Source organism: Rattus rattus, chromosome 15 (genome assembly GCF_011064425.1).
Source record: "Rattus rattus isolate New Zealand chromosome 15, Rrattus_CSIRO_v1, whole genome shotgun sequence".
Lineage (NCBI taxonomy): Eukaryota > Metazoa > Chordata > Mammalia > Rodentia > Muridae > Rattus > Rattus rattus.
The window spans coordinates 69,013,410-69,028,313 of NC_046168.1; the positions used below are offsets into that span (position 1 = coordinate 69,013,410).

At 42.8% G+C, this 14,904-nt stretch overlaps 1 protein-coding gene across 3 annotated transcripts in view; it reads right to left on the reverse strand.

The window, feature by feature from the left end:
- Piezo2 (piezo type mechanosensitive ion channel component 2) overlaps positions 1-14,904 on the reverse strand; it is a 367,176-nt gene that overhangs the window by 108,086 nt on the left and 244,186 nt on the right. The gene's annotated exons all lie outside the window — the stretch shown is intronic.

A 14,904-nucleotide genomic window follows, 5' to 3' on the forward strand; every position in this document is an offset into this window, starting at 1 on the left:
TCCAAAGTATTTTCCTTCTGCCCCACAACAATTTTATGTGTACCACAACTTGAATTTTTATTGCTCTTGTTTCATTGGTTTGTTTCTCTGCCCATTTAAGTTCTTCTGAACAGGGAATGTATCTACTCATCCCGCCTTCTGGACATGCCTAGCATAGAAAAGAGTTTACATGCAAGCACATTCGATTGGATCAAGTACACCACGAACTAGGTATTCATAGTTATGGGAAAAGTAGAGACTAAAGGATAGTAACATTTCTGCTAATGAAGAAGGAAAGGGAACTAGAGAGGTGGCTCAGTGGTTAAGAGCGCTGACTGCTCTTCCAGAGGACCTGGGTTCAATTCCCAGTACCCACATGGCAGCTCACAAGTGTCTGTAACTCTAGCTCTAGGGCATTCAATGCCCTCTTCTGGCTTCCATGGGTATTGCATGGATGTGGGGCAAAAATATCCATACAAACAAAACTTCAAAGGGAATGGGGAGAAGAACAGAGGGAGGGAGAGAAGAAGGAAAAAGTTTTAAGGATTGAAAATACAGTTCCTGAGAAAAGCTTCTGTTGATTACAGCCTTTAGCTGTCTATGCTGATGCAAAATGTAGATTGTATTAAATCTTCACATGCACTTTAAAATTTTATATTTTAGTTGAAAATCAGCCCTATCAAAATCAGGAAATTATTGAAATGACAAATATGTGATAATATGTGAATGGAGCCAACTAAATGAGCAAATATTTCATTTTAGGTCAGACTTGGCATGAATTCCTATATTATGGGAGCAAATATTGAACTTGGTCAGAGTTCTACAGCTCTCAAATGAAAGCTAAATATGACATAGTAGAATTTCTGTGAAGTTTATCTCTGTCAAATTTCATTTATGGGTAATTTGAGTTTTTCAAAGCTTGGTGATTAATAACTTATTAGAAATGATTTATTTTAAAAGCTAATTTCTACCATGTATCCTGAATGTTCCTGATTACATAATGGGAACATGTGCAGAATATAATTTGTTCAGGAATGTTGAACATGAATTTGCCATGTGGTTTTCTTTCAAAAGGATGCTAATAAATGATCAAACTTCGACACATGTAAGAGATTCACCTCTTTCTATTGTTTGTGCTGATTCTTTTAAAACATTTGTTTATTTATGTGTAAGGTGCTTTACTTGCATATATGTGGGATACCAAGGGAGGGTAAAACAGGGTTTTGGATCTCCTGAGATTGAACTTACAGACAGTTGGGAGGCATATGAGAGCTAGGTATCAAAATGGGGTCCTCTGCAAGAGCAGCCAATGCTCTTAACCACTGAGCCGTCTCTCCAGACCCCTGATTTTTCTGTTTCTAAAAGAATTTACTTCCTTTCCTCACCCTCTTTCTCCTCTTCATCTTTTTCTCCTTTTCCTCCTCTTCCCTCTCTTCCCCCTCCTCTTCCTTTTCCTTCTTTTTTCAAATAGGTATCACTATATAGCCTTGGTGGCCTGGAACTCCCTACATAGACTGGCCTTGAAGAGGTAGAAATCTTCCGGCCTCAGGCTCCAACATGCAACACCTTCCCAGAATGTGTCATTTCCTGGGAATTAGCACACTCCATTCAGGTGTAAGATCATCGAATGCCACACATTCCTCGCTTATAAAAGCACCCAGTGCTGTATTTTCTATAACAATGAGGGGACGTGTAAATGAACTTTGATTTAAAAAAAAAAACCAAAGAAGCAAAACCCTCTTCAGTGTTGCAGATGCAAAATGGATTAGCAGTTCCTACAATAAAGTTGCTTTATTATAGGTCTCTTTTTCTTAAACACAGTGAGAAATTTGTAATTCTATTGAAATTAAGTTTTAAATAAAAACATACGGAAAGATCATTCTGTATTATATTAATATGTAAATTCAAACATACTAATTAAGAGAAAAATAATATGTCCAAAAAGAAATGTCTGAATACATTAACCTTGTACAATTAACACATGTCATTTGAAGGTAAAATCAAATGTATAAAGACCAAAACATTTCTGCAGCTCTAGATGACAATGGCGATTTCTGTATGGAGTACACAGAATGAAAAGCTCTTCAGATAACCTGGATACCTTGGGGTTAATGGGAACAGGACATTTCAATTTCTGAGGCCCCACCCTTCAACTAGAAGAGGCCCCATCATCCTTAGCTTAGACATAGTTTGGCTCCATCAGAAATTCAACAGGGACTCCCCACAGGTGATCACAAAAAGAAACCATGCCATATCATAATCAGTACTTCATCCTTTCCAAACAATACTGTGACTTAGTGCAGACTGAATTTGCACATTTCCACATCAATGCTGAAGACTCAGACTCACAGTTTGATCGGCAGCGCTTGGTCCTCACCAAATGGGCAGAAGATGTTGAGGTTTGCTCTATTGCTATGTATTGCAACGCTAAATTCTATACCTGAAGGTTTAGGTCTACTTCTCATGTCTAAAAGCTTTTGTTGTGCTCCTTGATTTAAAACTAATGGTTAAAATAGCTACAGCCAATTACTGGAGGGATTACAGGCAGATGGGTTTGGAGTGACCAGGCTGGAGGACAGAGAGAAGGAGCAAGCCACCATGTAGGGGAAAGGAACCATAAGCACATAGCTAGGAGAAACATCGAGTGTCTGGGGTACATCACTGGGGAGGTAGCCAGGACTGCAATTAGAAGCCAAATAAAGTAACCATAGTCTGAGTCTCATTTATTTGTAAGCTAGTGAGGGCTAAGCTTAAATTGTGCATACAAGAAGCTACCAAAATGGTTTCTCTTACTGTTCTCCTCACTGTGACAAAACCTTACAGAAGCAACTCATGGGAGGAAGGGTTTATTGTGGGTTATGTTTCAGAGTTTTTTTGCTTTTTTGTTGGAAATGCATGCCAAGGGAGGGCATGGGTGGCCATAAGCCTTCATATCACAGTGGATCAAGAGCAGTGAGCCCTAGCCAGGAGTGGGCCTGGGAAAGAACTCTTACCTCTAGTTATCACATGTCCTAATGGTTCTATAACTTCTTAAAATATTGCCACCAGCTGGAGACCAAATATTTAAACATATGAGTCTTTTAAGGCCATATCAAACTCAAACTACAAAATATGGCTACAGACTATCCATGAATTGTCCATTATTAGAATATCTTTTTAACAGAGTTGATAGTGTAAGACCTATTCTCTCTCTCTCTCTCTCTCTCTCTCTCTCTCTCTCTCTCTCTCTCACACACACACACACACACACACACACACACACACACACACAAGGGGGGAAGGGGAGGGGGGGAAAGAGAAGGGAAGGGGAAGGGAGAAGGGTGGGGGAGAGAGAATGGTATACTGTAGTAAATGTTTGCATGTTAGATGGGACATTTGTAGTTGAAATTTTGCATCCTTTCTAGTTTTGGAATTCTAGAAGTCTATGCAGTATCCAGCCATTAGATCATCTGCTCAGCCTTTCCTTTTCCAGGGTTCATCTAGATACTGACAATCAAAAGAAGAGTGTCTGCACAGAACATGCATTCAGAAACTTAGCCAGGTGCTCCAGTGGAAGGTGCTGTAAAGTCCTTTCTGTGTTTGTGTGTCAAGAGGGAAAGGCTATGAGAGGAAGAATGCATGGTGTGGGCAGTTAGTCCATAAGCGATGAGACAGGTAGGTTAGAGAAGAGAGATCCTGAGGAAGTTGAAAAATTACGACAGGTTTTGAGGTTGGGATGGGAAGACGGAGATGACAGCATCTCTCTACTGACACATCACTGAGTGTTGCTGAGCCTGACCTTACCCCACTAGTACTCCCAGGACTGCCTGTGTCTCCACAGTCAAATTCCACCATATCACAAAACAATTTCATTTGTAGTCAGAACTTGCATTTCTGTGTTTAGTTTGTGGGTTCTGTTTTGCTATGGAGTCAAATTCTAATTTCTTGTCAACTTGTCTTCAGGACATAGCTCATGAAAGGAAGGTTTTGTGTGCCATGTTTGTTTAACTGAATTAAGACACAAAGAATAAGTCACAGCATGGAAGTGGTGATGGTTGTTGGAGGAGTAGAGGCTAAGGGATGCTAACATCTCTCTTTTTTAAAAAAAAAAAAGAAAGGAAGAGAGAAAGGAAGGAAGAAGAGAGGAAGGGAGGAGGGAGGAAGGAAGGAAAGAAGGATGTTAAGGATTCCCCAAAGCACTATTTAGAGAAATATCACTGGTATTTAGGGCCCTACATCCATGACTTTCATCATTTTGGTTTGGAAAATAAAAATGCCAAATAAATATATAACACAGCTTTCTGTGAGCCTCCTGTCATTTATCTAGCATGCATCTAGATATCTACTGCCTTTCTGCATGCTAACAAGAATCTTGCACTCCACCATCTGCATGAATCAGTAAGTAAATGTGTGTGTTAAGGGTTAGCACTGCTGAAGAATGTCTGAGAGCCTGAAAATTATGGATTGGGGGTGTCTTGTTCCTTAGAGTTTCGTGCGTTGTGATATTGGGTCTTATAGTGTGATGGTATTCGGAGGTAGAACCTTTAAAAGCTGAGCGCCATTCAGATGGCATTGTGCGAGCCTCCGTCCCTCTCTGGCTTCTTGTTTACTGATGTAATCTCTCTGACATATGGTGGTGACATCAACCATCAGGTCCTCTGGAGCCAAGCCATAGCTGACACCATGCCTCCCATCTTTGGAACTGTAACCAACACATTCCCCTTTTCCTCAGAAAAAAAAAATAATTAGAATATTTTGGACATTCTGTTCTGGTCATGAAAAACTAATTCGCCTAGTTTATGATACAGGCAGAGTGACAGATTCCAATACCCACCCGTGACAAAGTGAGGCCACCTGGTTGATCCTTTCAAGATCTCACAACAGCTCGGATCACTTTGCACAAAACTCATTTACTCTCTGTGATGTCGGAGGAAACACAGGAGCAATCAGTCTCTCTCATCAGATCCTTTGGATCAGCCTTCCTCCTGAGGCCCCAGAATCCTTGCAGCTGGTCCTCATGCTCTGCAAGGCCTCATTCCAGATGTCTCCTTATCCCACAGAGCCGTTATTTTCCTCCCCTCCCCTGAAGCACTCCAGCATCTGACAACACACCGATGCTGACCTATCAGGATGCTGGCTTTCTCTTCACTTGCACACGTTGGCGGATTTATAGATGAGCTACCTCCTGTTTCCACGTTCACTCAGACATCTGCTCGGTCCCCTCGAGGGCCAAGGAAGGCACAGGCAAGAAACATGTAGCTCTGTGTCCACACCCATGTTTCAGAGGTAACTGCAATTCCCATGTTAACTGTGTTTACAGACCCTGTCTAGAAGCACAAATTAATATTCTCGTGCAATTAATACCCAGAATATTTTCATCATGTAAATCTTAAACTCTGTTGTCTCTTCCTCAATTCCTAGAAGCCACCCTTCTACGTCTTGGTCTGTGTAGCTAGATTCTGTCATGATTAAGGCAATCTGCTTTCAATTCTGTTAAGTTTCAAACTTGACGTGGAACCACTAGATCACGTGGTAGTGCTGTGTGCGCCCCTTTGAGGACTTAGAATACAATTTTCCAAAATGGCTGTGCCATTTTCATTCCCACCAGCCACACCAAGGGCTTCAAAGTCTGCATAACCGTGTGTGTGTGTGTGTGTGTGTGTGTGTGTGTGTGTGTGTGTGTGTGTGTGTGTAGAGTAGCCGTGCTGGTGGTATGAAGGCAAGACACTACACTTTCAATTTAACCTTTTCCTTCTCAAGAGTCCAGAGTTCTTCATGACCCAGTCTCTCATGGGAAGCCATATTCTTTAATTAAGTAAGCGTTAGCTCACTAGAATGAGCAAGTGTGTAATGAGAGGATAAAAATCTAAGGCAAGTGTTAAATCTTCTAATGAAGCCAGGAAGAACACTCTCCCCAACTAGCACGAAATGTTTAATTTTGGGCCAAATAACTCTACAAAGAAAATAGGTTGGACTGGTAGTCTCAGCTCAACTTCCTGCCTCTTGGTTGAAATCAGCAGGAAACTGAATGGAGGAGGAGGAGGAGAAGCAGTGGGGGAGAGACATTAGCATAGCATCCAGGCTGCAGGAGGGAGACCAGATTCAGTGCAGACGCCCCCGTGGTTCCCTATATGCAGGTGAGAGCCTGTGATTGGGCAATGGAAAAAGGAAGGCGGGTTGAGAATTTTAGAGATGAGTACAGAGAGACAGAGGAAGGAAGCAAGACAGAGGAAGAGAAAGACGATCCAGACTCCTAGTGGCTTTAAACAGCCACAGGTAGTTTTGAAGATCTTAAAGGGATGGATAATTACAGGATGATTTGTCTAGGTGGGCAGTTTATACCAATATCAATTGGCTCTGAGTTCATTATGAGGGCATTTTATGGGGTGAGAATTTACTGATATAAATCTGACTGATAAATTACAAGTCTCTAGAGTTTTGATTTTACTGGATTACAGGGGGTGTGGGTTGCGGAGGGGGATCTGTGACAGCTAACCACAGGGGACAGATGGCTGGGGATGTGAGCAAAATCCCCAACAAAAGAACCATCAGATGGGTGGTCACTGCATGGGACTAGCCATGGAGGTGGGGAGACCGCCAGGGCCAGAGAGTAGCTGGCATTAGCGTGTGATGATGCCTTTTTAAATATTTCATGCATCTTTGCTTTTTTAAGGGACCTAGAATAAAGTTTATCATGCAAGCACCAGATCCCCCGTCCCCAGACACCCCTGTTTGCTGGTTGTTAAACTTGTAAAATACGAAGCATGACCTAAACTAAGAATGCTTTACAGGTGGTGACCAGTCACAAGGTGTGAGTTTCCTCTTCCTTCATTTGCCTGAGAGACACCGCTCTGGGATGATCTCCAGCCTTCTCTTTGTTGCTGTAAATTATAAACCTGTCTTTAGCCCTCTAAGTCCTGTGTGGTTGGCTGTGCACTCACCCGGCACATTCCCACCCAGGTGTACAGGCTTTGTATTGATGTAATTATGTTGGGAGGGGTAAAGGCAGTGCGTATGACAGCTGCCAACGATTACCTTGTGGATTCAATTATTCATGCCCAGGGAAGAAGAAGGATGTAGAACAAATTAGGCGGAAGAACCACCACCCATTTAAGAAGAAACACAGTTTCATTTTCTTCCATTCCCTGCCCGTGTTCCCCTTACCTGATACCAAAGGGCAAAAGCAATAAATGAGGCTTTATTCTTAAAGCATGAAGATTCAAGTGATGCCTAGTTTACTTAATAACTCAATTTAAAAGCATACCTCAGATCCAATCGCTTTCGCATGAACTCATAATCAACTTGAAACAAACAAACAAACAAAAGCCAAAGCTATAGGATAAAAAGGAAAGAATAGAAATTCAGATGTGGATTAAAAGCTTATCTGTACTCTCAGTCATCTGATCTCAAATGTGGCCTTTACTCCTTTGAGGTCTCAACGTTCTCATTTAGAGAATGAAACTAGCAACCAATACTGAAGAGCTACTATGAGGATCAGACATGATTGGTATATACTTCTCAATGTCCCGTGTAGAATTCATCATCGTCATTATCATCATCATCACTTATTAATTAATTTATTTATTTACTTTACATCCTTACTGCAGCTTCCTCTCCCTCTTTCCTCCCAGTCCTTCTCCCTGCCCTCACCCCCACCCCTCCTTTGTTTCTCGTCAGAAAAGGGAAGACTTCCCACGGATATTATTAACCAGCCTTGGCATATCAAGTTGCAATAAAGACTAGGTACATCTTCTATTCAGGGTAGATAAGGCAACTCAGTAGAAGGAAAGGGTCCCAAAGACAGGCAACATAGATGGCCCTGCTCTGTTAAAAATCCCATAAGAAGACCAAGCTACACAACTGTTATATGTGCAGGGGGCCTAGGGCAGTCCCAGGTAGGCTCTCTGGTTGGTGGTTCAGTTTCTCTGAGTCCCTATGGGTACGGGTTAATTGATTCTGTAGGTTTTCTAGTGGTGTCCTTGACCCCTTTGGCTCCTTCCTTTCCCTCTTCAGCAGGATTCTCCAAGGTCTACCTAAAGTGTGGCTGTGGGTCTCTGTATCTGTTTCCATCAGTTGCTAGGTGACGCCTCTCTGATGACAATTATATTATGCTCCTGTCTGCAAATATGGCAGACTATCATTAGAACATTAGGGGTGAGCTCCCTCTTGTGGCATTCTGGGTCTCAAGCTGCACCAGATATCGGTTGCCTCTCCCTCCATTTCTGCCCCATCTTTCCATGGAGAATTCTTTCTTTTGTTTTATCATCATCATTACCTTCTCTCCCTCCGCTGCTGGCTCTATAGACATGTGCCACCACCATGGATTTTAAGTCGGTGCTGGAAATCTGAACTCGGGTCTTCATGTGTGTGCAGGAGGCATTTTACTGACAGAGCCATCTCCCCGGCCTCTGTAATTTAGGTTTTAATCCAATACTGCATTTTGGTTTTTACTCTGATGCTCAAAATTTCCGGAGCCCTCTATTAGTGCCACTATTAGTATGAGTGCATTCCTTTGATAAATTCCACTATTCTGCTATTTTCTTCTTCTAGACCAGTGGTTCTCAACCTTCCTACTGTTTGACCCTTTTAAACATTTTCTCTTGTTGGGGTGACCCCCCCCCCGTAATATTCGTTGCTGCTAGCTCATAACTGTGATTTTGCTACTATCATAAAATGCAATGTAAATAATTCTGGAGATAGAAGCTTGCCAAAAGAGCCTTGACCTACATGTGGGGAACCACATGTTCTAGACAGTAAGGAAAACAGTGAAAATACAAGTTTCAAGTTGTAGTAACAGTAGATTCAAAGGAAGATTATGGGTTAATACATGACCTGGTTAAGTGGGCTTTGGCAACCCCCTCGGTCCCCCTCTCACTGGTGCTGAGAACTTTATTTTCTTACTTTATTAAGTGTCCTGGATCTTCTCTCTTCCGCCTATTCATATTTCTGTAAAGTTCTTAATAAGGCTTTGCCTTCAGCTCATCCACTCTTACAAAGTGGCCTTAGTGGCCTTGTAAAAAAAGCCTTGTGCTATGACAAGAAGTTAGCCACTTATAAACTCAGACACCACACCTCACCCATGCCAAGCTTGTGGTCCCTTCCGCTTGGACTTCTCAGTCTCTGGACCTGAGAGGCTATCATCTAGCTCAGCATTTGAATATAGATGGACTAAGCTTCCCTAGGTCCAAGGCTACTGGAATGACCCCTGTGCTTTGGTGACGAGGTGGAAGATAGGATGAGCAGCAGACATTCCAGAATATTGAACAAAAAGCCACTGAGGTGTTTGTCATCAAATACAGAATAGAGGTAGCCATAAGGCCAGAGAAACCTTCCGGATATCTGCTCTCTGTATTTCTCGAATTCTTTATGCCTTTGTTTCATTAAAGTAGGAAGATAATGTCCTACTGGCGATACGCCTGTGGCTAAATTTAGCTACACACTGCAATTTCTAACCCAGTTATCCCACATATCATTTACATTCTAGTAATTTTCAAGGAAGCGCTATTCTGACCAAGAGTATGTTTTTAAAAAAAAAATGCTCCCCTTCAGAGAGCCAGCTGTGTCTTTGTATTCATTTCCATTGTCAACATCGTTTGCTTACCTGATCTTGCAGGTAATATTGCAACACCAATATTGTAAACTAATACTGAGCCAATACCTCAGGGTCATTTCCATTTCTCCCAGCTGGAATTGAATGGGAACTTTTGGTTTCATCCACAGTCTGGGAATCCTCAAAATGCAGAGGAGTCCTTCAGTCAATCTGTGCTCCCCAGTGTCTTGGCTATGCTGCATTTCTTCTAGTTTTTGCTGGGATGTATAATGCAAATCTCGACAGGGAATTGGAAGCCATTCCCCAGTAGGCAAATAATACCTTACCATGCTTCCTGGACAGCTGACATCAAGGCTTATCAATCTAATTCAAACCATGTTTATGAACTGCAAAACACACACATTGTCACCTTACCTCTCCAACCTCTACCTGACACCCTTCCCTAGTTTTCTTGCCAAGACATAGCAAGACTCAAAGTCACATACTTCACTGAGAAAAATGTTAAGAACTAGAGAGCAGCTCGTTTGAAAACTGTGGTTTATCTATTGTTAGTCTCTGTCATTTATTGGTCATTTCTAGATTACATGATGTCCTATACAGAGAGGGAAATCACAGGATTTGGCACATAATATGTGCTCCAAAAATCCTGGCTATTGTTGTTTTGTTACTGCTGTGGGGTATGACGTCAGCTTGGCTTACACTGGCACTTGCACATGAGAGTCTTTGTTGGTCCCGTTTAAGATGAATTTGAACTACATTCCCTCACAGAGGGATATATGCGTCTTCACATATGTCTCTTCATAATGTCCCTTGAGAGACACCCAGACTTGGCTCTCAGTGGGAAGTCCGGGATGGTGTGGAGAATTATGAGCACTGGAATTATGCCTTACTGTTGATATCAGGCTGTTCATCGGAACATATTTCTTTCATCTTGGCAATACAATCGGGGAAAGGTCAAAGAGCCACTGAGAGCGCTTGCAGCTGTGGACAGATTTCAGCCAGATGCATACTCTCCTGCCGCTGCCATGAGCCCTGTCATAGCCTTCGGACTAGGTATATCCATCTCTTACATTAAGCAAGTACACGTTCTGCACAGAGATGGCTCACAGCTTTCCATGCCGTTTCATGGACAGATGGAACCACTGGTGCTGTGGCAAAGTTTGGTTTCAACAATCTTTGGTGACACTTATCCAAGTCTAGATCGGAGCAGGGACCGGCTTGGCACTCAGGATACCTCTCAGTGCAAAGCAGAAACCCCAGGAATTCTCTCAGCTGCACCCACTGTTTTGATCCAGTCTGCAGAGACCTCCACCACGAGGAAATGTCTGAATGAGTGGCAAGAAAGTAAGTGGCTAGGACAACCGCTTGTCACCAGCGGGCACAGGCTTTCTTCTTAAACTAGCAGAACCATCAAGGAGTTCAGAACCAGAAATGGCAGGGGGAAATGGGGAGGGGTATCAAAGTCTCCTCAATCTTAAATTTTAAAATCAAGGATTCAGTGCTAGAAACAGTGACAACTGAGACATTCACAGAAAGCAGCAATATGAAACCATCTATGAAGTTTTCTCCATGGTAGGCGAATAGCTCAGTCAGAACCAGAGTGGAAACACTGTTAAGGAATCTTACCAGAAACATTCCCTCAAGTTCCATGGCATCCCATCGATCTGAGCACAGCTCTGCCTTTCACACTTGAGTTTCTGCTACTTCGGCCTCCCAGTCCTCCCCTCCCCGTTACACTATATTACATCATCCAGAAAACACAGCCAAGACTTGGCCTTCCTGTTTCATTAGTCTCTTACTTAAACTTTAGACATGTTTCCGTGTGTGTGTGTGTGTGTGTGTGTGTGTGTGTGTGTGTGTGTATGTGTGTGTGTGTGTGAGAAAATGTTAATCTGACAGACTTCACACTACACTGTTTTTTTAAGCTTGGGAAAACTTTACACGGAGTCCCCAGGGCTCTGCATTACTCCTTTGAAGTTATGAAAGGCACATACATGTCTTCACTAGTCTCCAATTTGCTGTAATTGGGATTTTTTTCCCCTTGCTATATTCAAGTAACATTGCTTTGTAATAGCATTCTGTCCAAGGGACAATTTTGTAGCTGGCATAAATGTCATATACTCAGGATGATGCTACTATGAACAAACTGAGTCCATTTGGAAATGTCTTCCGGGTAACAATTCTAGGCATTGTTTCTCTGATGTCACATCTAGGACTCATGATAGAGTGTTTACCTATGGTGAGTATTTTAAATCTATGGCTGCCATCCCTGGCCTGGATGGATCTCACCATGGGGAAGATATGAGAAAGGTTGAGAAGCAGGATACTAGGGACCACGTGATCTTCCTCGCTCTTGGGCTGTTTCTTGTCATAGTAATTCTTGCGTCCTGCAGGGAGCACCAGACAAGAGCAGGATCCACAGGCGTTTCTGTTACAGGTAACATTTTTCTTAACTGGATATAACGTCCATAAGAGCTTAAGTACCAAGTCCCTGAGAGCTGATAATCAGTGAAGTGCAAACCAGAAGAGAAGATCACCCGTAAGCGTGTGGTCTGCCTCTCCACTTGGATCTGCGTGAGTGTTTCATAACAACCCGCAGGGCATCTGCATTATTGCTAGAACACATGTAGCTTTGAGGCTCAGTGACCAGGAAGGTCACAAGTAGTGAGTCAGCCTGCTGGCTTCAAGTCAGGACCCCACACTAAGTATCGCCAGCAACGCCATACCAACACATTTGAAAATATACACAAAGGCGAATTCCTTGAAAGACAGAAACTACTAAAACTCAAGTTTTACAGCCATAACAGAAATTGATTTGTTTTTGCTTAAAAAAAAAGTCAATAAAGAAGACTTTCAAATCCAAATACAAGGCTAATTCCCTAAGAAGAGAAAATAATTCTCAAGTCCCTTCATGAGGTTAGCATTCTCAATTCTCTTTGTGAGGGTACCATCATCCGATACCCAAACCAGAAAGAGACAAGCCAATGATACAACACAACAGAGCAAATGCCGATTCTGAGCACCATTCAAATGTTGCAAATGCTGTGCCCGTAAGTTCACAATCATCCTGCCTCAGTATCCTGTGCCCTTGGTCTCTAAGATTGCCACACTGTGTCTATGTTAAAGCATTTTAAAAGGAAAAACTATGTATTAACGAGTACCATACCATACTTAGAGAATATCACTGCTTTTACTCCAATGTTGCTTAGGTTACTTTTTTTTACCTGTCCATGGTATTTACAAACTCTCAGACATGGACCATCAAGTGTGAGGGGTGTCAGGAGGTATTTTAAAATTGACAATGATCTTCCTTAGAAAATCGTTTCCTCGAGTGTCACTTTACTCCATCATGGCTACCTCTCGGGTAAGGAGTTCAGGAAACCTAAGTTTTGAATTACAGAGAGAGAGAGAGAGAGAGAGAGAGAGAGAGAGAGAGAGAGAGAGAGAGAGAGAGAGAGAGAGAGAAAGAGAGAGAGAGAAGAAACCAAGATCTGGGAGTCTAGTTTGTAACCTTCCAGGATCCAGGGCCTTTTCAAAGCCTCAGAGAATCAGGCCCCATGGGTAAGCTGAGCTGCAATGGCCCACTGAAGCAAAGGCCAGGACACAGCTTCAGAGGGGGACTGTGCAGAAGATAGAGCCTTTCCCTCACAAAAGGAAGATGCGAGACTCCAGAAGGAAACATCCAAGTTAGGCTTCTGAGGGAGAGAAAGAGCCAGTCGTGTAAGCATAGAGAAGAGTCTTTCTAGGGATGAAGCAGTCAAACTTTATGGATTCAGGACTCAAGACTGCAATGGTTTGTGGGGGCTAACTCTGTGAGTTTGATTTTAGCAGCAAACATTAAAGTTTTTTTTTAATTCAGTATCTGTACATCACCATGCCCTTGAAATGTGTTTTCTTATTGATGCAAGCCTCCCACTTAGTCAAGGCTGCATTTTTATGCCTAGTTTATAAGAGGCTCACAGCATATGCTCAGGTTCTGCCATGGGCTTGGCCCAGAAATTAGACCAGGATTCTTGATCCCTAGGCTGTGAACCATTAGTACCATATTCTTACAGTCATGTTCCTGAGACTGCGGGGCCCATTGGATCCTTGATGGCAGAGATGAGAACCGATGGGCAGAAGAAGATCATGACCTGTGGTCACGTGTCTGCAGGTTGGTCGCTGTCATAGTTATGGACCGTGTTGAATGAGTTATGTAGTCTGACCAACTAAAAGAGTTGTCACTGGAGAGCATGAGGTAGCTTCTCCACAAAATCCTAAACAGGAACCCTTTCCGAGAGATGCCTCCCACAGGCAAAAAGTGAAGAGAGTCTTGTGTCCACAGCGTTTAATTCAAGCCTAAGGCCTGGAAGATGTGATGAGAGGTCCCTGGACTGTGTAAACAGCCCAGAAAAAAGTCCACCAACCTGGTTAGAAGCTGCACCTGCAAATGTCATCACTCGTAGGCTACCACATTGCCTAGGATTGGAGTCTATGCCATACTATATGATCGCGAGTTGCGACATTGTCCGGACAGACTTGCGTGTCCATGAGCTTAGAGCCCATTGGTGTGTAAGCTTACACACTTCCATTTGCCTTTGGAGAACCTAACCCATTTTCCTTTGGCTTTAACTGTTTATCTTTGAGATGAGCACATGCAAACATTGCCCGTGACCTACAGACCAAATCACATAGCCATTAAGATCATCCCTAAAATGACAGCAATGTCTGCTTACAATTGAGTGCCCTGCCAAACTGTCAGTGGGACGATGCCATAGATTAGCTCCAGGATGTGCTGACTCCTGTCACAAAGGGACAAGGAACTATTAACTGCTTTGGATTTAAGCGGTCATTCCCCAATATTAAGATGAAATATTTTACGCTGATTTTTCTCCATTCACTGGGCTCTTTTCACATAAAGTTTTTGCCAAAATGAAAAATGAGGTGTAACTGAGCGTTTATTTGCTGACTCAGCTTACTGGCTCTCAGACCCCTGGAATGCAAGCCAGACATACCCAGTGATGCCAGGAGAAGCTGAAAAAAAACCCAGATCTCCTAAGCAGAGCAACTGCCCAGGGTCCTAGTAGAGGAGCCCACAGAATGTCTTCACTTCTGAGAGCATGCTGCGTTCCTTACAGCAAGAGAGAAAGATGTGCACCACGGGGCTATTACTTCTCCTTTCAAACAGAGCTACCTTACAGATCACCTCACATTAGGGTAAATAGCACAGATGACACTGAACTTTGAGATGTTTGTCCTCTAACTTTTTTCTTGTTGGTCACAGAGGAAGCTTGCCACATTGGCGTTCCAGAACTTGTTGTCTCTCAGTTTATGTGACTTTCGTGCTGAAATAAACAAGGCCTTTCCGTTCACGAAACACGATTCATTTCTAATCACAACTTACGGGAGCTAGCGGA